This window comes from Oryctolagus cuniculus, chromosome 18 (assembly GCF_051225735.1).
Source record: "Oryctolagus cuniculus isolate XC-2025 breed Fujian yellow rabbit chromosome 18, ASM5122573v1, whole genome shotgun sequence".
In the NCBI taxonomy this organism is placed as follows: Eukaryota; Metazoa; Chordata; class Mammalia; order Lagomorpha; family Leporidae; genus Oryctolagus; species Oryctolagus cuniculus.
The window spans coordinates 14833357-14857954 of NC_142884.1; the positions used below are offsets into that span (position 1 = coordinate 14833357).

Consider the following 24598-nt stretch of genomic DNA (forward strand, 5'->3'; position numbering starts at 1 on the left):
CCGGCCCACAGCACTCTTTTTCTCAAGGAAAAAAAAAAAAACACATTTTTTATGTCTTTCCTATACTTCCTCTCATCAAAATCCCATCTAAATTTTCTTCTAATATTACAAATATAAATTTGAATTTTTAACCATTAGTAATGTTAATTTCAAGTGAAGACTTAAGGAAAACAAAAATCTTGAATTGTTTGCCAGGCACCAACAATTTATGAACGTATTTCATAATTTCTAGAAACATGACTTGACTTTATATTTGGAAAGTGATGTTTCAATGTTTCAACATACTTTGAAATGACTCAGCAGTTTTATGTGTATTACTTAATTTAACATAACTTTAATAATTTAAATTACATGAAAAGTTAATTTATGAATGCTTATCTCATTTATAATTACCAAGATCTATTTTAACAATTACACTTAGATTACTTATGAACAAGCACAGTCATCATCTCCAATTATTTTCTTGACATCATTGCACATGCAACCCAGGAAGCAGTGAACTACATTGCACTGCGCTTTGTTTGTATATTGACTCTTAGGTCAAAGTTACTTTTGATCTTAAACAACTGACAGATAAACACAGCCACATCTAGCCAGCAAGCCCAGACAAAAATAAATGCTAACAATTCTGGAGACATCTTTATTTCTATTTTACCGGCAAATTTAAGACCAGATTATAGATCAAAAGTCTGTCATGTGAACAAGGAGGTGTGCAGGTTAATTACTAGAACCTTAACACTTTTAATTTATGTGGGCCCTCATTTACTTAGAGCCAATTCAGAGCAAAGTTCTTAAGGGTTTTACCATGTAGACAAAATACATATGACACATTCACATACCTCACACACACACACAAAGATCCGATAGCTTACATTTTAAAATTTCAGCCATGAGCCAGAAAAACAGAGTAGTATAAGATTAGCACTTTATAAAGAGACAGCTGAACCCAAATTCTATTCGTGACAGTTGGGACAAGGTAAGGTCACCTGCTGCTAAGGCCAACCTGTAAGGTGACCGTCTGCTCCGACAGGGGGTCATAGGAAGGCTGTGGGCCACTCACTTTCCACAGCACCTCGGCTTGTGGCAATGCCTGTTTTATTCTTTTTTCCCATTTTTTTTCAATCTCAAGTGGGTTTAGGAGTCAATTCTTTGATATTTTAGTCAAAACTGACAGAAATAGCAAACTTCCACACATCCTCAAGTAACAAAATTATCTTAATGTAAGTCAGCAGATTCAAAATTGGCAGAGAGAGAGAGAGGAGACACTAAAAAGCCCTTTCATGCTAACCTTATAATTGTAGCTTAAAAATTCTCTTTGACTTAAAAAACCCAATGTGTGTGAGAGCAGGGCACATCCAGCTGGAGCTCCCAGACGCAGACCTGTGCATCCTTTAACATGTGGGTATCCCACTGTGTTTCTTATCAATCTCATTTTTTTTTTGACAGGCAGAGTGGACAGTGAGAGGTCTTCCTTTGCCGTTGCTTCACCCTCCAATGGTTGCCGCGGCCGGCACCCTGTGGCCGGCGCACCGCGCTGATCCGATGGCAGGAGCCAGGTACTTCTCCTGGTCTCCCATGGGGTGCAGGGCCCAAGCACTTGGGCCATCCTCCACTGCACTCCCGGGCCACAGCAGAGAGCTGGCCTGGAAGAAGGGCAACCGGGACAGAATCCGGCGCCCCGACTGGGACTAGAACCCGGTGTACTGGCGCCGCAAGGTGGAGGATTAGCCTAGTGAGCCGTGGCGCCGGCTCTTATCAATCTCTTGATAGCAAAGAAAACCCTGTACCCCTGAGCAAGGAATGTTTAGAGTTTGGGACAGGTGTTTTGTTTTCGTTGGTTTTTCCAAGCCCGTGCACAGACTATCTTGAGGATATCAAAAGATCCCCAAGTCGGCCACGCACACTTCAGTCACCCCAAGTGGTGAGTCCCTTGTGACAGGCGCTGCTGCAGGCGCCCCTCTCCCAGGAGTGTCACCAGCTGGGTTGATAGTCACCCTCTGCATGGTGTGTGGGAGCCGAGGCACTGGGATGGCCAGGCTCCCATGGGCACCAACTGTTGGGCCAGGACTGTTCCTTCTGACCTACAAGACCGATGCGCTTATCTGGAGATCCCTTTGTGGCCACTGTGTGTTAGAGATTGTGAATTCCCACATCTGTGAGGTTTCTGGTCTCCTAGGAACCCTTTCCTGGGGGTGTCAGAGGAGCGGGGGCCTCTGTCTTCCAATGCCTTCATCATTTTGTTTGTTTGTTCCTCAACACAAGCAACGCAAAATTTCCAGTTGCAATTTCGGAAATGTCCACAGGATGTCACAGAGAGCTCAATTCTATGAAACAAATGAAAATAAGTGTGGGAATCTGCCTAGCAATGGCAGGCACAGCTCCCCTAGGTGGGTTTAAGCTGCATTCTGCCTAGCACACTCCCTAGGATACAGGAAAATGACATTTATCTTTGCCAAGCTCTCACCAAGAAAACAAATGGCTTCAGCTGGAAAAACAAACCTTACCTGGGGGAACCGCCCCTGAAGATGGCCAGAAGACCCACCTCACCCTTGATGAAGGAATTCCTTCCTTCCCAGAGGGAGACACCTGCAGAAAATGGGCCTCAACCCAAAGTGGGTGGACCGGGGCTCAGAAGGCTCACCTGTGGAAGTCCCTGAGCCATTGGGGCTTCATACAGGAAAAGGGGGTTCCTGGTATCTGACACCATCCCAAGTCCCACGGGCTAGAGGGACACCACTGGGTTTCCCTCCAGAATCCATGATCATCACCAGGATGGTGAGCTAAGATCACAAAAGAAGTGAACATAAAGTAGGAGTTTTGGGGCTGGTGCTGTAGCAGAGCAGGGTAAAGCCACTGCCTGCAGTGCCAGCATCCCATATAGGTGCTGGTTCAAGTCCCAGCTGCTCTACTTTCAATCCAGCACTCTGCTATGGCCTGCGAAAGCAATGGAAGATGGCCCAAGTCCTTGGGCCCTTGCACCCATGTGGGAGACCCAGAGGAAGCTCCTGGCTTCAGATGGGCCCAGCTCCAGCCAGTGCAGCCATTTGGGGAGTGAACCAGCAATGAAAGACACCTCTCTCTCTCTCTTCCTCTGTAATTCTGACTTTCAAGAAAATTAAATAAATTTCTGTCCTGTTAGAAACCCAACCTGCATTTCACCGAGGGAAAGGATCATTGGGACTCTGACTATGAGAAAAGGGAACGATGGGAGGACGGCCCAGGATTCCTGAGAAACCAGCAAGGGTGGGTGCAGAACCTGGTGCTGGAACCTGACACTAATCGTGGTGGTTAAAAATGTTGCAAGCCATAGAACTGTCAAGGCCAGGGACGGACTGGTCAGTTTGGAATCTCTCAAGGCCCATGGGGTACTGATAAAGTCCAGCAATTTGCTCCATTCTCAGCTCACAACACAGTGTGTGTGTAGCAACTTGTCCTGTACAATTTCTGAGGCACTCAACAGGATTTCTGCTTCTCTTTGACCATCCTGCAGCCATGAAACCAGTGCTCCATGGTACAGCACCACTGTGGGGCACCGCCAACCTTGAGCTATAACCTTTTGACTTCCCTGTTACTCATTTCCTTCCCATCAGACCAACCACGCTGGCTACCACTCTTTGGCCACACTGTGTGCTACCCCGCTCGACCCTCTGGCTGCCCCTACCATGCCCTTGACCTCATCATTTGTCCTAAACCTGCCTCCCTAGGTGCTCTCACCATCACAACCAATTCCATATTCTCCCTACTCCAACTTGAAGAATATTTAAATTGCTCATAGCTACCATTATTCCATTTCCAAATGCCACCAATGTGCCCAGCTGATGGAAGACTCCTCTCATATTCATTTACTCTAACAAGTTTATCGAATACCCCAATGTGGTGGAATGAGGAGGTGAAAAGGTCATGCCAATATGGCCGCTGACAACAGAAACTGCCTGGCAACAGGCCATGATTGGATGGCTTTGGAAACCACATGACAACAGAGGAAACCACATGACCACAGAGCCTGACTGATGGCAGGCCGTGATTGGATGGCTTTGGAAACTGCCTGGCAACAGGCTGTAATTGGTTAGGGCATAGACCGCACCTTGACCGTATTGGCTGGGCTTTGGTTATATAAGCAGCTGTAGCAACTGAAATAAACAAGTCTGTGGGCTGCTTGCCTCAGGCCTGCTTTCACGCGACTCCCGGGGTCTGTGTGGTGACTCCGAGCCTCTTGCTCCCATCATGCTCCTTCACTCAGAACAAATCCTCTCAGAAGAAATCAACCTCAACACCCCAACATGTACCAGCGCACTTTTCAGGTACTTGGGAATCCATCTACAGATTTAAAAAAAAAAAAAAAAAAACCCTGAAGTTTATAGTCTAGAGAGGAAGATGGACAATAAGGAATAAACCTGATAAATATGACCAAATGGTATGGTCTCAACAGGCTTTTGCTCCCAAAATTCACGCAGACATTTAAACCCCAGAGTCTTCAGTCGATGGCTAAGGGATTAATGTTTGACTCAAGGCCAAATGGGGACTGAAACCCATAACCTCAAAGTTCTCAAGTCCAGGCTTCTAAGGCCGTATCAATCCTCTTGTACCTCACTCATTCTACCTGTAGAGAAGTCAGATGGGGCAAATAGATTTGTGCAGGACCTAAGAGTGAGGAACCAGGCCATGATCCTCATCCACCCAATAGGTCCCAACCCCTGGGAAATCTGCCTTCCTCCAAAACCTTATTTCTTTTTTTTTTTTTTAAAGATTTATTTATTTTATTTGAAAGGCAGAGCTACAGAGAAAGGGAGAGGCAGTGAGATCTTCCATCCACTGGTTTGCTCACCAAATGGCGACAATGGCCAGGGCTGGGCCAGTCTGAAGCCAGGAGCCAGGATCTTCCCCCAGATCCCCTATTTGTTTGCAAGGGCCCGAGTACTTGGGCCATCCTCCACTGCTCCCCCAGACACACCAGAAGGGAGCCAGTCTGGAAGTGGAGCAGCTAGGACTCAAATCAGGACCTATATGGGTGTGCCGGCACTGCAGGTGCACCACAGCGCCAGCCCCCATTTCTGCTTCTTAAGTGCAGCACCTCTTCTTGCACCCCATGTCCTCCCTCCAAGCAAGGAACTCACAATGAGGCCACACAGTGCAAGCGCCACGAAAGTTTCTCAGACACCACACTTCTGTCAAGTCCTTCCCACTGCACCCCAAACTACACTCACTGGGGCACCGGGGATCAGAGAAATCAGTCATGTTTTACCAGGGGGTGACTTTCTCCCTGGGTTTTTCCACCAACACCTGGCATATGGAGACCGACCACAGCCCATGGCTGCCGGGAATCAGGGAAGGTCTGATGTTGAAGTTGATTTCTTTGTGAGGATTCGTTCTGAGAGGAGGAGCGTGGTGGGGGCAAGAGGCACGGAGTCACCACCCAGACCCTGGGAGTCAGGTGAAAGCGGCCCAGAGGCGAGCAGCCCACAGACTCGTTTATTTCAGTTGCTACAGCTGCTTATATAGCCAAGGCAGCCAATCCAGTCAAGGGGTGGTCTATGCCCTAACCAATCACAGCCTGTTGCCAGGCAGTTTCCAAAGCCATCCAATCACAGCCTGTTGCCAGTCAGGCCCTGTTGTCATGTGGTTTCTGAAGCCATCCAATAATGGCCTGTTGCCAGGCAGTTTCTGTTGTCAGCGGCCATCTTGGCATGACCTTTTCACCTTCTCATTCCACCACATACAGGGCATGCCTTCTCACTGCAGGTTTAAGGTAAAGCTGACGATGAGACTTGGTAATACCTCCATGCCCTTAAGATTCAGTGCCCCCCGAATACTGCACAATCTTCAGACACTCCCCGTCTGAGCTCAGTGGTCCGCAGTCCACCCAAGCCTCTCTTGGAACTTCTCACCAGGGCGTTGACAACTATCACATTCACAGGGGTGAATGATGGCGTCTCTGTGCATCAGATATCAATGGGCTGGTATCAGCAGGCAAAGGAGCAGCCCTTGGGATTGCCACTTCTTGGGAAGACTTTGCTCATCAGGAGGCAACTATTAAAACTCTCCCTCTGGCCTGAGGGACCCAGCACGGGCGATGCTCTTGGTCACACGCAGACTCCTCTGCCTTGGCAAGTGTGGTTCTCCCCAACAGCCAGGTCCTGGACTTTCCTTTGATGGGAGGCTTTTAATCATTGCTTCAACCTCATCACTTGTTCTTGGCCTGCTTAGATTTTCTACATATCCTCGATTTAATCTTGGAAAGTCGTATGTGTCCAGGAATTCATCCTTTTCTTCCGTTTTTTGATTCATTAACACATGGTTGTTTATAGTAGTCTCTTCTGCTCCTTTGCATTTTGTGATCTCAGCCTTAATTTCTTCTTTTGCATTTCTAATTTTTTTATTTAAGATTTCTTTTTTGTTACTATTGCTAAAAGTTTGTCTATTTTGTTTATCTTTTTAAAAAATAACACTTTTCATTTTGTTAAGCTTTTGTTACTTTTTCATTTCTATTTCTGCTCTAATTTTTTAAAAAAGATTTATTTATTTATTTGAAAGGCAGAATGACAGAGAGGCAGAAGCAGAGAGAGAGGGAGAGGGGGAGGGAGAGGGAGGGGAAGGGAGAGGGAGGGGGAGGGGGAGGGGGAGGGGGTCTTCCATCCTCTGGTTCACTTCCCAGATGGCCACAACGGCCGGAGCTGAGCGATCCGAAGCCAGGAGTTTCTTCCAGGTCTCCCACATAAAAGTAATAAAAAACACAAAGATAAAAGAGAGTCAGAATGAAACAAAGAATATATAAAACAGTAAGAGACAACAAAATGAAAGAGCTAGTTCTTATCTGTCAATATGATTCTTGAATGTAAATGGATTACATTCCCAAGTCAAAAGGTAGAGACTGGCTGAATGGATTAAGCAAGACCCAGGGCAGGGTGTAGGGTGCAGAGACCAAGGACTTGGACCATCTTCTACTGCTTTCCCAGGCCATATCAGGGAGCTGGATTAGAAGTGGAGCAGCTGGGACTCGAACCAGCACCCATATGGGATGCCAGTGTTACAAGCTTAGCCTACTACACCACAGTGCTAGCCCTTTGTAGGGCTGGTCTGGTGGTGAATTCCATCAGTTTTTGCTTCTCTGGTAAAGATTTTATTTCGCTTTCATTTCTAAAGGATAGTTTCTCTGGATATAGTATTGTTGGTTGGTACTTTTTTCTTTCAAGACCTTGAATAGGGGCCAGCATTATGGTGTAAAAGGTTAAGACACTACTTGTAATGCCAGCATCCCATATTGGAGTTCAAGTCCCGACTGCTACACTTGTAGTCCAGCTTCCTGCTAATGTTCCTGGGAAGACAGCAAAAGATGGCCAAAATACTTGAGTTCCTACCACCCTCTTGGGAGACCCAGACAGAGTTCTGGGGTCCTGGCTCTGGCCTGGACAGCCCTGGCTTTTGCTGACATTTAGGGAGGGAACCAGCAGATGGAAGTTCTTTCTCTCTCTCTCACTTAAAAAGACCTTGACTGTATCATCTTATTCTCTTCCGATCTGTAAAATTTCCACTGAGAAGTCTGTTAGCCTAATGAGCTTTCTTTATGTGTAACTTGATGCTTTTCTGTTTTCAGGATTCTCTCCTTGTCTGTACCTGAGACTTTTGGAGTAAATATGCCTTGAAGGGGGTATTTTTGATTGATTATGGTTGGGGGTCTTTTGAGTTTCCTGAATGTGAATTTCTATACCTCTTTCAATACTTGGAAATTTTCAGTTATTTAATTATTTAACTTATTTTGGTTCTCAATGCCTTTTTCCTCAGCGCTCCTTCAGCTAGACCCACAACGCAAGTATTTGTTAGCATAGCGGTATCTCATGTGGTTTGCAGGTTTTCTTTGTTCTTTTGAATTTTTTTCTTTGTTTCTGTCTGACTGGGTTATTTCAGAAGTATTCTCCTCAGCATCAGGAGTTGTATTTTCTGGGGCCAATACTGTGGCCTAGCAGGTCAAACATCACTTGCGATGCTGGCACCACACAGTGGACTGCAGACTGAGTCCTGGCTGCCCTGCTCGCAGTCCAGCTTCCTGAAGATGCTCCCGGGAAGCAGTTGAAGATGGCACAGTGCTTAGAGCCCCGACCCCCACGTGGGAGACCAGGGTGGGGTTCCTGGTCTTCCCCAGACCTGGCTGCTGCATCCCTCTGGAGAGTGAACCAGTGGATGGAAGATTCTCTCACTCCCGCTCTGTCTGTTGCCCTGATGAAGAGAGGACCAACAGAAATGGGTGAAAATATTTTAAACTATTCATCTGACAAAGGATTAATACACAGAATTTATAAAGAACTAAAAAAACCCTCAACAACAAGAAAAACACTCCAGTTAAGAAATAGATGGAGCGGCCGGCGCCGCGGCTCACTAGGCTAATCCTCCGCCTTGCGGCGCTGGCACACCAGGTTCTAGTCCCGGTCGGGGCGCCGGATTCTGTCCCGGTTGCCCCTCTTCCAGGCCAGCTCTCTGCTGTGGCCCGGGAGTGCAGTGGAGGATGGCCCAAGGGCCCTGCACCCCATGGGAGACCAGAAGTACCTGGCTCCTGGCTTCGGATCAGCGCGGTGCGCTGGCCACAGCGTGCCGGCCACAGCGGCCATTGGAGGGTGAACCAACGGCAAAAGGAAGACCTTTCTCTCTGTCCCTCTCTCTCTCACTGTCCACTCTGCCTGTCAAAAAAAAGAAAAGAAAAGAAAAGAAAAGAAAAGAAAAGAAAAGAAAAGAAAAGAAAAGAAAAGAAAAAAGAAAAGAAAAGAAATAGATGGAGGAACTGAAGAACACAAAAAGCCAAACAGTACATGAAGAAATTTTCAGTATCACTAGCTATCAGGGAAATACAGATCAAAACCATGATGCGATATCTCAGTCCAGCTGGAACAACTATTATCAAAAAGAGAAAACTAACAAATGCCAGTGAGAATGTAGAGGAAAGGGAGCGCTTATACACAGGCGGTAGGGGTGCAAATTGGTAGAGCCATTGTGGAGAACAGAAAACTAAAACTAGATCTACCATATGACCCAGCTACCCTACTTCTGGGTAGGTACCCAAAGGACATGAAGTCAGGCTGTCAAAGAAACACCTACACTCCATGTCCATGACAGCACTGTTCTCGGTACTCAGGACATGGAATCAACCTAATTGTCCACCAACGGGTGAACGGATAAAAAAGATGTGGTATACAAGCACAGTGGAATATTACTGAGCCATAAAAAAGAATGAAATCCTGACATTTGCAGCAACATGGATGGAACTTGAGATCACTATGTTAAGTGAAATAAGACAGATACCACATATCCTCTCTCATACATGAGCGTTTTTAAATGTCTACCTGGACTGAAAACAGGAATACCTAGAAGCTGGGGAGGATGGGGGAAGGGGGCAAAGAAGAGATTTGGATAATGAGTACCAAAGTGCTGTGCAGAATCCCACAGGCGTCCCAAAAGAGTTACGGAGTGCCACTAACCCGAAAAGAAAGCGAAAAAGCAAAACGAAAATGGAGTTACTTAAGCTAAGGCCACTAAGCACCAGCATCTGTCAGAACAGACACAGGCGGTGAGGCCTGATGAGGACTGGGGGACATTACATCCTAAGAAGAAGCCAACCAGCCGGCTACTGCATTACCTCACCCACACTACTGCACCATGATCGGTCACACCCAGGAGACCCCCAACACACCATCAGCCACACCCAGACACCAACATCTGGTTGGTGACACCCAAAAAGATGAGTCTGTGGTTGGTGACACCCCAGGGCCCCTTCACTGCCCACCTACCCCAGAGCAAGGATAACAAGCCTCACACCAGCTCTCATCCCCTGGGGGACCACGGCTCAGTGCAAGTGAAACTCTGCCCGCGTCGTCACTGACTGAAGCTCTGCTCGCCACTCGCTGGAGCCCACCTCGCCTGGACATCCCAGCCACTGCTGGAGCTGACATCAGATCTGGACCGGACTTCTCATCGGTGACTTCTCCAACTCTTCACCGTCGAGCCTGCTGCCCAGAGTGCCAGTCATCCCACGACTGCTGTCCATAAGTGACTGTTCTGAAATCCGTCTCTCCGAGTGCTAACAGAGACTCTGGACTCTGGACTTTGGACTTTGACTTTTCGTGACCATGATAGGAACCTTGAGAACGCAGCATTCATATTACACCCTTTGCCATGAGTGTTTAGATTGGTTATGCTTTTATGCTGTGTATGTGTTACACTTATTACTATTGCTGGATATATCCTAGAAGTTGTCTTATTCCTGGATGTGTGTTATGTGGACTAATAACATATTGAGTGGCATTGACCTTTAGATGTGTGCATTGAATATATATATTGAGTGGTATTGAATATTGAATAATGAATGATATTGAAATTATATTGATTCTGTGTGATTCTTCCCCGTGCTCCGACACGTCGCATTAGCCTTCTTGAGCTGCGTGGTGAGTGGCGCTTGCAACAAGCATCATTACATAGGATAGGTTCTGAGGTGGGTGTTGAGCCCAGCAGTGGGACGTGGTTAAGATGCCCGTGTCCCATGTCATAGAACCTGCGTTTGATACTCGACTCCAGCTCCTGACTCCAGTTTCCTGCTAATGCAGATCCTGGAAGGTAGTGGTAAAGGCTCAAGTAGTTCCTACCACCCCCCGGGAGACCTGAACTGAGCTTCTGGCTCCTGGCTTTGGCCCTGGCCCAGCCCTCACCTTTGAGGGCATTTGAGGAGTGAACCAGCAAAAGGACTTACTCTCTCTCCCTCTTTCCTTTTGTCTCTCAAATATACATTTTTTAAAAGAAGTACTGTGCTAGCTGGTGCTGCGGCTCACTAGGCTAATCCTCCACCTGCGGTGCTGGCACCCCGGGTTCTAGTCCCGGTTGGGGTGCTGGATTCTGTCCCGGTTGCTCTTCTTCCAGTCCAGCTCTCTGCTGTGGCCCAGGAGTGCAGTGGAGGATGGCCCAAGTGCTTGGGCCCTGTACCTGCATGGGAGACCAGGAGGAAGCACCTGACTCCTGGCTTCGGATCGTTTCAGCACGCCGGCCATAGAGGCCACTTGGGGGGTGAACCAACAGCAAAGGAAGACCTTTCTCTCTGTCTCTCTCTCTCACTGTCTAACTCTGCCTGTCAAAAAAAAAAAAAAAAAAAAAGTACTGGGCATTGGCGGTCTACTGCAGAGTGGGGAGCTACAGTTCACAATAATGTGTTATGCTACTGTATAAAGAACTGAGGGGGTTGGCAAGTTCCAAACAAAGAAAAGCTGATGGAAATGTTACTTGTCCAACATTGTGAGCCCACTTTCTGGCAAGTTCTAACAAACACACAGAAGGAATTGTCTCAAAAAGTGATTTATTTGGAGCAAATAAGAGACCATAGTAAAGAATTTCCAAAGACATAACTCCATGAACAGAAAAAACAGAGAGCTTTAATTTTTGGAGTATATTAATCTGTAAGAGGGGACATTCTCATCACCACACATGGGGGGGGCGTACCAGTCCACACAGGCACAGCACAGAAACATGTGTCGCCTGAGACTGCAATGTTAGGGTAATGGGGCTTAAGCTCCTCCTGGGATAGAGCTCTTAGTACTAAGATGAAGCAGAGGATGGCATCGGTGCTGTGGAGTAGCAGATAAGGCTGCCGCATCCCATAGGGGTGCCGGTTCGGGTCCCAGCTGCTCCACTTCCAATCCAGCTCTCTGCTGTGGCCTGGGAGAGCATCGAGGTGGATCAAGTGCTTGGGCTCCTGCACCTGCATGGGAAACCCGGAAGAAGCTCCTGGCTCCTGGCTTTAGATAGACTCAGCTCCGGCCATTGTGGCCATTTAGGGAGTAAACCAGCGGATGGAAGACCTCTCTTTCTCTCTCTGCCTCTGCCTCTCTGTAATTCTGCCTTTCAAACAAATAAATAAATCTTTAGTAAAATAAATAAATAAAACAAAGCAGAGTTGTTTCACACACTTTTTTTTTTTGACAGGCAGAGTGGACAGTGAGAGAGAGAGAGAGAAAGGTCTTCCTTTGCCATTGGTTCACCCTCCAATGGCCACCACGGCTGGTGCGCTATGGCCAGCGCACCGCTGGGTCTTGCCGCTCTCCCTGGAATGTGCCTGAAAACCTGAATGATGACTTTGCAGAACATCAGGCGCTTTCAGGTATTGAAATAGCAATGAATCACAATGAAGCCTTTTGAGCTTCCCGGGGGCATTGGCTGTTGACATACATGCTAATCACCTGATCTGATCAGTTTACACTGTGTACTTATGTTGAAATATTGCACGCTACCTCATAAAAAAGTACTTAATTGCTAATCAAACATTTTCAGAAGATAAAAAAATTTAAAAGGACATATTCTAGTCAGGAGGCCAGATGGCAGAAAATTAATTCAAGTAAACCTATAATCAGATGCTTAGGAACGAGAAGGTTTCTGAGATTAGGTAGCTAGGACAGACCTCTTTGTTAAAAACTCAGCTTCCGATAAGCCTAGACTATCATGAAGTAGCCTACCACAAGGAGATGTGAAGAACATTCCAGAAAAAAAAGGAATAGTAAATGTAAGTACATACTCGTATGTGTGTTTTTGCATTCAGGAATGTCTGGGAGAGTTATCCTAAACAGCACATTTTGTCTCTGTGGTGTGAGGGAATTTATGTAACAGCATCTTTTCCATATAAACACTGTCAGCAATAAGCATACATTAGCTCAGGGCTCAGTGGATGGGCTGGAGAATGGCCGGCCTATGTTGGGCTCAGCTGGGTGGCTCCTGATGTCCAGGGGACACAAGAGTGAAAACCCATTTGTTCAATTGCTTTTCCAGGCTGTGGTCAGTCTGGCTAGGCATGCTTTGGGTTCTTGTCTCCCCGAGAGAGAGGATTCAAAAAAGGGACCTGGATAGACATGAGTAGGAAAGCAAGTCACTGGAGGTGAAAGTACACACTCAGGAATGGGTTATAATCAAAGAGCAGGGCATCCTCTCATACAATCTGGAGGCATAGTGGGGGGTGTCTTGGGTGGGGTGTAATTGAATATTCAAAAAGCATGGGGTTTGGGGTGGGCTTTAGCATCACCCATTTTTTCTTCCTTTTTTTAAAATTTATTTGAATGTCAGACCTACACAGAGAGAGGAGAGGCAGAAAGAGAGAGAGAGAGGGAGAGAGGGAAGTCTTCCATCCGCTGGTTCACTCCCCAATTGGCTGCAATGACCGGAGCTGCACCATCTGAAGCCAGGACCCAGGAGCTTCTTCGGGGCCTCCCACGTGGGTGCAGGAGCCCAAGGACTTGGGCCATCTTCTACTGCTTTTCAAGGCCATAGCAGAGAGCTGGGCTGCAGCACACATGTGGGCAGTGGTCACCTCCTGCTCCCAGCTACCTTCCTGCCTACATCAGCCCCTCCACATCCATGACTCACAGTGCCACAGGGACACTGTCAGGATCTCCCACTTCGGGAACTGGCCGGGTGGCGAAGGAAGAGTCGAGGAGACTGAGGAAGGTCAAGCTAAATACACTTTATTGATGCTCTAGGCGACTAGGAGGAGAGATCGCTCAAGCCTACTCCTGCAGGCACTAGCCGCTACAGACCAGGAGCTTCTCCCCGTGGGCACAAGGCACTACGGACCGGGGAGAGAGGCTGAGCAACCTCTGGTTTACAGCGTCTGAGGGTCCCCTTATATACAGTTTCTAGAGGCTAGCCCTGCCCATATTCCCGACCTCCCAGGGTCCCATAGTCATGGCAATGACAGTTTGTGGTTAGGCCGTCTAGTTAGGCCATCCCTTTTGAAATCTTACCGGCTAGCGTGGTTACCTTTCTACTTTTCTTTCAAGCTGCGCTACTGCACAGTTACTTTCTTTCAAAGGGCGCTACAGTTACTTTGTTTCAAATGGCACTACAGTTACTTTCTCCATGAATGGTTCCCTAACAGTCCTCCCTTTTCTTTTCTTTAAATGTGCTCATAGCCCTGCAAAGCCCGTTGAGCCGCTGGGCCCAGGGGATGAACATTCTTGAGCATATCCTGGATTGATTTCCAGATTCAGGATCTTCTTCTTCTTCTTCTTCTTGGATCTTCTTCTTCTTCTTCTTCTTCTTCTTCTTCTTGCTTCTGCTTCTGCTTCTGCTTCTGCTGCTGCTGCTTCTTCTTCTTCTTCTTCTTCTTCTTCTTCTTCTTCTTCTTCTTTCTTCTTTCTTCTTCTGTTTCTGGTGGGCTGACTGGTCACCTAGTGAGCCCGCTGCTCTTGAATTACCTTCAGGAGGGACTCCAAAGCATCTCCCTGTAGTTGGGTAGTGCTTAGAGCCAGTGCTCCAGTCACAGCGCCAGCTACCATGGCTGCTGACACTGCTGTAGCGACAATAGCTGCTGTTACTCCAAAGTCTCTTTTTTTGAGCATCGGTTTTATTGGTATCGTCAAATCAGACATATTTACTGATACATATGTGAAGGGAGTTGCCTTTACCACCATATATGGAGCCAAGAATGTTATCATTCTCTCTTCCCATTCCAGGTCTCTTATATAGCAACTGAGCTCCTTTTTAGAATCTAATGGGTGTGTGCATCTAGCATACAATACCTCCCCTTCTGTCCTGCCTGTCCAACTTCCTGGGTCTTCCCTTACTGGAGTTTTTACAAAATGTTTGTGAAACATTTCATATCCTGCCTGCCAAAAACAATGTGTTGACTGATTGTTACTTGGAGGTCTGCATCTAATATATCTATGCTCTGAGCCATTTTTACAAATAAAAGAGCACATTATTAATATCAGGGTATGTATAGGCTGGTGGGTTTTCTACTAGGCCTAACACTTGTTCTTCTGTTTTTATCCTTGGCAATATAATTAAGATGGTAATTATCATTATCCATCCATAAGCTCTGAGCATAAGTAGTTCAAATCTTTCCCACAATCTCATTTAGTTGCCTAATATTTTAAATCATTTAAACATCTGCTTACCTTCAATTAGCTTACCTTTATCTGGGTCCCATCTCCGTTTGCTGCTGCTGTTGCCATTTCTGGAGTTCTTTAGTCCTAGCTCTGGAATATGAAATCCCTAATTCTTTCTGTGAAAAAGCACCTTACAAACACATGAGTTCTTTTGACAGGATAATTGCAATTGATATTCCATTAGTGCCTAATTGGAAATTCCCAAATCCTGAGGTCCTGGGGCTGGAGCCATCCTAACATGTCTTTGGGGCAAGCTAATAATCCCCTTTTCAGGTGTGTCGATCACTACTGCTCCTTCTCCTTTCCAAAGGATGGTAGTGGGCCCTTTCCAGTCTTTACTGTTGGATAATCTATAAAAGCAAAGGAGTTTTTTGTCTTTAAATTTCTGGAGTTGGAGCGCTTGCTCTAATTCTTGCCATCTCTGATGGATATATCTTTCAGTAGGAGTATAGCCCCCTATTCCTCCCCTTTTCTTTTGATTAAGGGCGATAAGAGCCAATTGTAGCCGTGCTTCAATGGTTTGAACCACATCGGCAAATTTATCCATTTCTTGTCTTAAGGATTGATTAGCTCTCTCAACCAATCCCTGTGACTGTGGATCATAGGGTGTGCCTGTGGTATGATCAATATTTAAATATTGGCACAATCCCGTGACCTTTTCCGCTGTGAAGTTAGGGCCATTATCTGTATGGAATGCTTGGATATGAAATAGGTTCTGTAGCTCTAATATTCCCCATACTGTTTCCTGAGCAGTTTCCTTAGGAATTAGCTTAGCCCATAGAAGGCCAGTAGATGAGGCCATTGAGAAATGGCTACCAGAATTAGCCGGGCCTCATAGTGGGTCACATCCATTTGCCACTGTCCTGGCCCTGATCTACTAATATGAGGAGTAGTTCCTCCTTTATGCATACACTTGGGGCAGTTCTTTATTATTTGTTCTGCTACAATTTTTGGTAAGCTGAATTGTTATCTCAAGTATGACACATCACTATGCCATTTAGCATGATCATCCGTGGCTGTCTCAATATGTTCTAGAAAAAAGATGTTTGGTGCCTTACTTGTGTCATGGAGGAAAGGCATTAAAATTAACTGAGCTACTAGTTGTCCTGTTTTTACATATACTATTTTTTGGGATAGGTTGACCAATCTTATCTTTAAAGGATTTTGATCTCCTGGGCTGATGAAACCTCCAACTACTTTTACTTTGGCCTCAGTCATCTCTGGTGTTTCTGTTATCCACCCCCACTGTCCTGGGATTATGATAATTCATGTTTGTAGGTTAAGGGTCTCTATTACCTTTGGCATAAGTACTAGATCTCTTGGGGCATTTATGGAGGATCCAATCTGTTCTGGTTCTTTTTCCTTAATGTGACCACCTTGTACTACCAGGTTTATTTGAGTTGTATTTATTTGTGAAACTAATTTGTCAATATTTTCATTGCCTGGGATTCCCTTATGTCCAGGCACCCATTGGATATAAATTTCTTTTTTTTTTTTTTTTTGACAGGCAGAGTGGACAGTGAGAGAGAGAGACAGAGAGAAAGGTCTTCCTTTTCTGCTGGTTCACCCCCAGTGGCCTCTCCGGCCAGCGCACTGCGCTTATCTGAAGCCAGGAGCCAGGTGCTTCTCCTGGTCTCCCATGTGGGTGCAGGGCCCAAGCACTTGGGCCATCCTCCACTGCCTTCCCGGACCACAGCAGAGAGCTGGACTGGAAGAGGAGCAACCGGGACTAGAACCTGGTGTGCCAGCACTGCAAGGCGGAGGATTAGCCTATTGAGCCGCCGCGCCAGCCATAAATTTCTTCTTTACTCTCTATAGCTTCTAGTATAGTTCTAGGCAAGGGTTCTTCAATATTTACAGGTAGGGGTCTGGCCTCAATTAATGTATATACATATTGGGAATCTGTAACTATATTCATTATTGGGGGTCCTTCTAGAAGGGCTAGTAGCATGGCTCTTTTTTCTAATTCTTGATTACTTCCCTCACCCTCCTTAACTAGTTTAACTCCATCTGATTTCCAAAAGCCATATTTTCCTTGCCCCTGTTTGCTTCCTCCATCAACATAGTAAGTAGGTCCTGGCATGGGATGACCTTGAAGACTGCTTAGTGCTCTTCTAAGCATTACAGACACATGGATACATTCAATCTGCGGTACCCAATGCAAGTAGGGGTCTTCCTGAATCATAACATCTAAATCCTCTTTTTTTGATAGGTAACCTATATATAGGTTCTTGCCCTGTTTATATAATACATTCTTGTCTGATTTTATGTAGACATTTTAGGGCTCTAGTTAGAGGAGATGCTGCTAATACCTTTGGAAATTCCTGTCTACCTACCCAAAGGATATCAGATCCTTGGTGCACTTTATAATTTATGGTGCTACCTCCCATCATAACTGTACAGTAAACTTCCTTGCTGGGGTCCCAGTAGCTTAAAGGTTTGTGTTCTTGTAATAGCCTCCTTATAGTCTGTAACTCCTGTCTTGCTTCGGGGGTCCATTCCCTGATACCATTTAACTCTCGGTTTCCCTTCATCATAAGAGTAAAAGGTTTTGTCTTAATTCCAGGAACAGCTTGGGACATCCAATTAAGGAGTCCTACTATCTTTTGTAGTTCATTTAGGGTGGGCTTCTCTGGAAGTTCTGGCAACTCTAGTTTTTGCAATGTCCACTTATTCGGGTGCAACAAGTACCCCATCCATGAACAGGGATATTGTTCTTGTAATTTCTCATTCAGGGTCTCAAATCCCTTTTCTAAAAGCATTTTTCTGAGTTTTTCTACTATCAGTTTGTGGTGTTTTGGAGAATGATCGAACCCAATATATATATCATCCATATATTGATAAAGATCTGCCTCTGAATGTTGTTGTCTCCAGGGCTCTAGTATGTCCCTTAGTGTACTTTGTAAATCAAGGGACTTTATACAAAACCTTGTGGGAGGCAATTCCAAACACACCTATGGCCTGGTCCTTGATTATTAACCCAGCGGAGAGGAGCCAAGGAGACAAAGGCCAGGGATCTGAGCAGACAGGGCCTGCCGAGCTGCCCCGTGCATCGCCATTACAGTCCGCTGTCCTGGACTCTGCTCCTTCCTCGCCATTTCTCTGCGTCATCATTACTGAAGCCTTTCGGGTCACTTGCGGCTTGCATTTGATAAATGCGTATTCTTTCCCTTGTTAATCTGTTTTTGGGGGCCTGCATTGTGCAGAGGGTTCAACCACGACCTGTGACCTCTCATGTGGATGCCAGTTCAAGTCTCAGTGACTCCACTTCCAATCCAGCTCCCTGCTGATGCACCTGGGAAAGCAGCAGAGGATGGCCCAAGTGCTTGGCCCCTGCACCCACGTGGGAGACCTGGATGGAGCTCCTGCCTTCCACTCAACCCAGCCCTGGCTATTGCAGCCATCTGGGGAATGAACCAGTGGATGGAAGATCTCTCCCTCTCTGTAACTCTGCCTCTCAATGAAGCACATAAATATTTTAACTTTTTTAAAATCTGTGTTTGGTTATAGGGGCCTCAGTGAAAAGCCTAAGATGGGAAAAGTATATAAATACCTTTTTCCCTACAATCCCATCTAAAAATCCTTAACCTAATTACACTACAAAGACTCTTTCTCCAAACACACTAACTTCTACAGGCTCTGGAAATGAGTAAAAGCATATCCTTAGGGCCACCATTCAGCCCACTACATGTAGCTGACTCATGGATGAGTGTGTAAAACATGCATGAACTCTGGGGCCGGCACTATGGCTTGGTAGGCTAAGTGTCTGCCTGTGGTGCCAGCATCCCATATGGGCACCAGTTCGAGTCCCAGCTGCTCCTCCTCCCATCCAGCTCTCTGCTTATGGCCTGGGAAAGCAATGGAAGATGGTCCAAGTACTTGGGCCCCTGTACCCATGTGGGAGAACTGGAAGAAGTTCTTGGCTTCCAGCTTCAGATCAGCTCAGCTCCGGCCGTTGTGGCCATTTGGGTAGTGAACCAGCAGATGGAAGACCTTTCTCTCTGTCTCTCCCTCTCTCTGTCTATAACTCTACTTCTCAAATAAATAAATAAAATCTTTAGGGGCTGACACTGTGGCGCAATGGGTTAAAGCCTCAGCCTGCAGCGCTGGCATCCCATATGGGCACCAGTTTGAGTCCCAACTGCTCCTCTTCCTATCCAGCTCTCTGCTTTGGCCTGGGAAAGCAAAAGAAGATGGTACAAGTCCTTGGGCCCCTGCACCAGCATGGGAGACCTGGAAGAAGCTCCTGGGTCCTGGCTTTGGATCAGCCCAGCTCTGGCTGTTGCGGCCATTTGGGGAGTGAACCAGCGAATGGAAGACCTCTCTCTCTGCCTCTGCTTCTGTAATTCTGACTTTCTAGTAAAATAAATAAATCTTAAAAAAATTTATATAAAAGGAATCACCACCAGGCTGGCACTGTGGCTCACTTGCTTAATCCTCCACCTGCAGTGCTGGCATCCCATATGGGCACCAGGTTCTAGTCCCAGTTGCTCCTCTTCCAGTCCAGCTCTCTGCTGTGGCCCGGGAAGGCAGTGGAGGATGGCCCAGGTGCTTGGGCCCCTGCACCCGCATGGGAGACCAGGAGAAGCACCTGGCTCCTGGCTTCAGATTGGTGCAGCACGCCAGCCGTAGAGGCCACTTGGGGGGTGAACCAACGGAAGGAAGACCTTTCTCTCTGTCTCTTTCTCTGTCTATAACTCTACTTGTCACATATTAAAAAAAAAAAAAAAAAAGACATGTGTGGCCGTATTTGTTTCATTCATGGATGACTGTCATGTGAGTGGATTCACGTTATGAAAACACCACTGTCTACTGATGCATTCTACCGTCAATGGACACCTCGGGTTCTTTCGCACCTTTCTTCAAGAGTGTCTTTGGGGCTCACGGATTTAGACAGGACCACCTGAGTCAGGTTTGCAGAGCAAAGCCAGACTGTCCCAACAAGATCACGGCATTGTCAGTCTCCACTGCCTCATGCCCTCTCTGCCCGCTGCTAATCACATGTTTAGAGTTTGCCGATGGGGCGAGTGTAAAACGGTGACGTGGTTGGGAGTCCCCACCCCCGAGACTGGTCTCTACCTGGGCCCTGTGGTTTCCAGAAGCATCCTTTGACCCCTAGGGGGAGGCAGCCGCACCTCCATGGTCATGCACCCTGCACAGCTGCAGGACCAGGACAGCAAGGAGGCTGCCGTGGCTCACCGCGTGCACCCTCCACAACAGCAGCCCAAGCCATGTGCAGCCCCACCTGAGAGAGTGCCCTGGAGAGACACGGGGTGGCCCTGAGCAGTAAGAGCCAAGATCCCACAAGCGCCCTGCTCCCCTCACTGGAAATCCTTCTCTTTCAGGGCCTGGTGCCCTGGGCCTGTGACAGGCCTGGCAGCCTTGAAGTTCTCTGCAATGCCCCTGGGGTCACCCCGCACCCCCCGTCTTGTCGAACAACACCTGAGTTCTTTCCAGCCCCACTAATCTCTAGCAAATGGCTGCTTGGCCACACCCCTGGTGTTCTCTCCAAGATGGAGAGTCTTCCAAATGTTAATGTTCCACTTCCCTTTTGATTATGAATTCCATCTTTACCTGGTTCCTCTTTTTTTTTTTTTTTTTTTTTTTTTTTTTTTTTTTTTTTACCATTAAGTTAGGAAAAGCATACAGCACCCCAAACATTTTGCTGCTTAGATTTTTCCCACCAAATACCCAAGTGTGTTTCTCCTAACTGGGTGCCTTCTGCGGGTGCCTTCTGTCATATCCCGACACTCATATCCCATAGAGGAGCGCCTGGGTTCATGTCCTGTCTCAACTTCCAATCCAGCTTCCTACTAATGTGCACCCTGGGAGGCAACAGGTGATGGCTCAATACTGGGGTCCCTGCCATCTACCATGGAAACCTTAATTGAGTTCCAGGACCCTGACTTTAGCCTGGCCCAGCCCTGGCAGTTGTGGGTTGGTACCAGGGTGGCCTGGGAGTGGGGTGTTGTAATAACAGATACCTAAAATGTAGAAGTGGCTTTGGGACTGGATAAGAGGTAGAGCCTGAAAATTTCTTTTTTTCTTTTCTTTTCTTTTCTTTTTTCTTTTTTTTTTTTTTTTTTAGACAGGCAGAGTGGACAGTGAGAGAGAGAGAGAGAGAGAGAGAGAAAGGTCTTCCTTTACCATTGGTTCACCCTCTCTAATGGCTGCTGCAACCGGCGCGCTGCGGCCAGTGTACCACACTGATCCGAAGCCAGGAGCCAGGTACTTCTCCTGGTCTCCCAAGTAGGTGCAGGGCCCAAGGACTTGGGCCATCCTCCACTGCTCTCCCGGGCCACAGCAGAGAGCTGGACTGGAAGAGGAGCAACCGGGACAGAATCCGGCACCCCGACCAGGACTAGAACCCGGTGTGCCGGCGCCACAGGCGGAGGATTGGCCTAGTAAGCCGCAGCACTGGCCAAAAATTTTTTTAAAAAAGATTTATTTGAAAATCAGAGTCACAGAAAGAGAGGGACAGAGAGAGAGGGAGATTTCCCAGCCCCTCGTTCATTCCCCAGATGGCCCCAATGGCCAGGTCAAAGCCAGGAGCTTCATTCAGATCTCTCACGTGGGTGGCAGTGGCCCAAACGGCTGGGCCGTCCTCCCCTGCTTTTCTCAGGCCATCAGCAGGGGGCTGGATTGGAAGTGGTGCATCCAGAGCACGAACTTGCGCCCATAGGAGATGCTGGTGTCATGGTATCTGCTTAGCTCACTATGCTACACAGCTGGCCCTGGAAATTCTTGAAGGAGATACTGCAGAAAGCCCATGCTGTCATGATGAGCCTTAAGAGTGAACCAGCAAGGCCCTCTGTTTCTGTGCCTGCTTCCCAAAGTATGTTCTTGCAGAATACTCTTTCATCTAAATTCCTGGACACTGTTCAGAGGGATCGGAGTTTGGACCGCTTTGTTGAGGACTATATCCCCAGCAGATAGATAGCGCTTGGCACGGGCAGATGATCCCTTAATATTTGTTTAATAGATCCACTGCTTGTGCAAACTTGCTCTCCATTTCCCAACATTGCTTAAAATTGTTCTCACAGGAGCATGGCTTTCCCTAACATCCTCTCCGAAGAGGCCTGCTCATTCTGCCACCTCCAGCGAGCTGCAGGGTCAGGAGGTAGGGTCAAGGATCAAATCCTTGTGCTCCTCAGCACCACTTCTACATCCTTGACCCTAAATACAATGGCTGATTTCAAAACCTTCTCAGGCAGACATGGGCGCAGCGGCTAAGAGGCTGCTTGGGCCACCTGCAGCTCACACGGGAGCGCCTGGTTTTCAGTTCCAGCTCTGCTTCCAGTTCCAGCTTCCTGCTAACGTGCAACCTGAGAAGTAGCGGGTGATGGCATCAGTGCTTGAGTCCCTGCCACCCACGTGGGAGACCTGGTGGAGTTCTGGCTCCTGGATTCAGCCTGGCCCAGTCCTGGTTGTTGCAGGCATTTGGGAAGTGAAACAATGGAAGATTCTCTCTCTCTCTCTCTCTCTCTCTCTCTCTCTCTCTCTCTCTCTCTTTCATTTAAGTAAAAATACAATTTTTAAAAAATCTTATCACATGGCCAGTACTGTGGCGTAGCAGGTAAAGCCACCACCTGCAGTGCCAGCATCCCCTATGGGCACCAGTTCAAGTCTCAGCTGCTCCTCATCTGATCCAGCTCTCTGATGTGGCCTGGGGAAGCAGTAGAAGATGGCCCAAGTCCTTGGGCCCCTGCACCCACGTGGGAGACCCGGAGGAAGCTCCTGGCTTTGGATTAGTGCAGCTCTGGCTGTTGTGGCTATTTGGGGAGTAAGCCAATGGATTAAAAACCTCTCTCTCTCTCTCTCTCTCTCTCTCTCTCTCCCCTTCCCTCTCTCTCTCTCTCTCTCTCTCTCTGTTTCTGCCTCTCTGTAAATCTATCTTTCAAATAAATAAGTAAATATTTTTTAAAAATCTTACACCCTAAATTCCAACTTGAAGGTCATCCCAGGATGGGCCTCCATCAGTGGTCTATTCTGGGTATGGGTCACATTCTCCTGTATCTCCTATGCCAACTAATCTTGGATGTGACCCTGGTTATGACAGGTGACACGTGGTAAAGACTCTGGGTTCTCTTAAGTTCTGTTGAAAATACTGATGTATTTCTTTTCAAAGTCAGTTACCTTGGCTAAGTTCCCCGAGCTCTGAGATTTCAATTCAGTCCTGTGAGCTTTAGCTAAGGACCTTGGGGTTTCTAATGCATAAACAATCCCACAATCTGTCACAACTTGGGACAGGGCTTACACATGGAATGCAGGACTCCTCTCTGGCTCTGTCCTTTAGATGCCACCACCACCGCCAGCAAGTGCTGCAGCAGTCACCTGCCCTGCAAGTTTCTCTCTGGCACAGCCCAGAGCCTGCCTTCAGACCAAAAGCCATTTCACAAAAGCAAAACACAGATGCTATGTTGTGGTGCATGGATTACTATCAGGGTGCTAGCGTGAGTCCCGGCTGCTCTGCTTCCAATGCAGCTCCATGCTAATGCAGCGGGGGAAACGGGGAAGATGGACCAAGTCCATGAGCCTCTGACACCCATGAGGGAGCCCCAGATAGTTCCAGACTCCTGGCTTCAGCCTGGCCCAACCCTGGCCATTGTGGCCATTTGGGGAGTAAACCAGTGGATGGAAGATCTCTCTCCTCTCTCCCTCCCTCTCTCCCCCACCCCATTGTAACTCTTCTGTTTAAGAAAAAAAAAAAAGATTTATTTATTTGAAAGGCAGAGTTACAGAGAGGCAGAGGCAGACACAGAGAAAAGTCTTCCATCCGCTGGTTCACTCCTCAAATGGCCACAACGGCCAGAGCTGAGCCAATCTGAAGCCAGGAGCCAGGAGCTTCCTCCAGCTTTCCCACATGGGTGCAAAGACCCAAGCACCTGGGCCATCTTCCACTGCTTTCCCAGGCCACTGCAGAGAGCCGGATTGGAAGTGGAACAGCCAGGACTTGAACCAGCGTCCATATGGGATGCCAGAACTGCAGGCAGCAGCTTTACCCACTGTGCCACAGCACCGGGCCGATTACTCCGCCTTTCAAATAAATAAATCTTTAAAATAAAAAAGAACGAGATGATGTTAAAGACATAACCCACACAGCAGCAGACAACCCACAGAAATTTGCAAAGAAAGAAGAAATGAATTTTGTCTCTGTCCTAATTCAAACAAGAGAAACACCACAGAGATCGAACCAGCTCAGCTTGCACAATTCTGACGGAAATAATAATAATAACAATAATAATAATAAGTGGACCAAGCTTCCGGTCACTGGGAATCAGCGCTGTCCCACGGGACTGGACCAGCGGGGCGTGGTCCTAACATTTCCTAAACCTGCAGGACGGAGACGAACCCCGCCTCATTGTGCGCGCTGACGCCAAAGCACAGACAGCCACGGCCACCGCCACGCGGGAGCTGCCAGGCGGCGAGGGGGCAGCCAGGAGCGAAGGCCATGGCCGCGGTTTCTCGTGGGGGCTGCAGTCTCCGTCTCGTTGACTTTACAGAGCTTTGTTGTGACAGTGTCCTGAGACAGAGTCCCGCCGGGGCGTGCGCGGAACCCCAGAGCGGTGGTGCAAGCAGGAGCGCCCGTGCAGGTGAGGAGCCGGGTGGGCGCTGCCCCCTCGCTGGCCGTGGGACCCCAGCCAAGCTCCTCCAGCCTGCCGGCCCCCCTACCTCCCTTGCACAGGGAGACAGCA

At 47.5% G+C, this 24598-nt stretch overlaps 2 long non-coding RNA genes across 4 annotated transcripts in view; one reads left to right on the forward strand and one right to left on the reverse strand.

The window, feature by feature from the left end:
• The window catches only part of LOC149120792 (uncharacterized), a 34672-nt gene extending 13266 nt beyond the window's left edge, over window positions 1-21406 (forward strand). The window contains exon 2 of the long non-coding RNA XR_016224536.1: window positions 1-21406. This exon is cut by the window's left edge and continues 6048 nt beyond it. This is a non-coding gene — a long non-coding RNA (uncharacterized LOC149120792).
• LOC138846446 (uncharacterized) overlaps window positions 1-24598 on the reverse strand; it is a 66702-nt gene that overhangs the window by 35714 nt on the left and 6390 nt on the right. The window contains exon 2 of one of the 3 annotated variants that reach the window (XR_016224532.1): window positions 14928-14993. The exons of 1 other annotated variant lie outside the window; for it this stretch is intronic. This is a non-coding gene — a long non-coding RNA (uncharacterized LOC138846446). Of the gene's footprint in view, window positions 1-14927; window positions 24580-24598 lie in introns of those variants that run through there. One more of the 3 variants, XR_016224529.1, reaches the window with a different exon arrangement.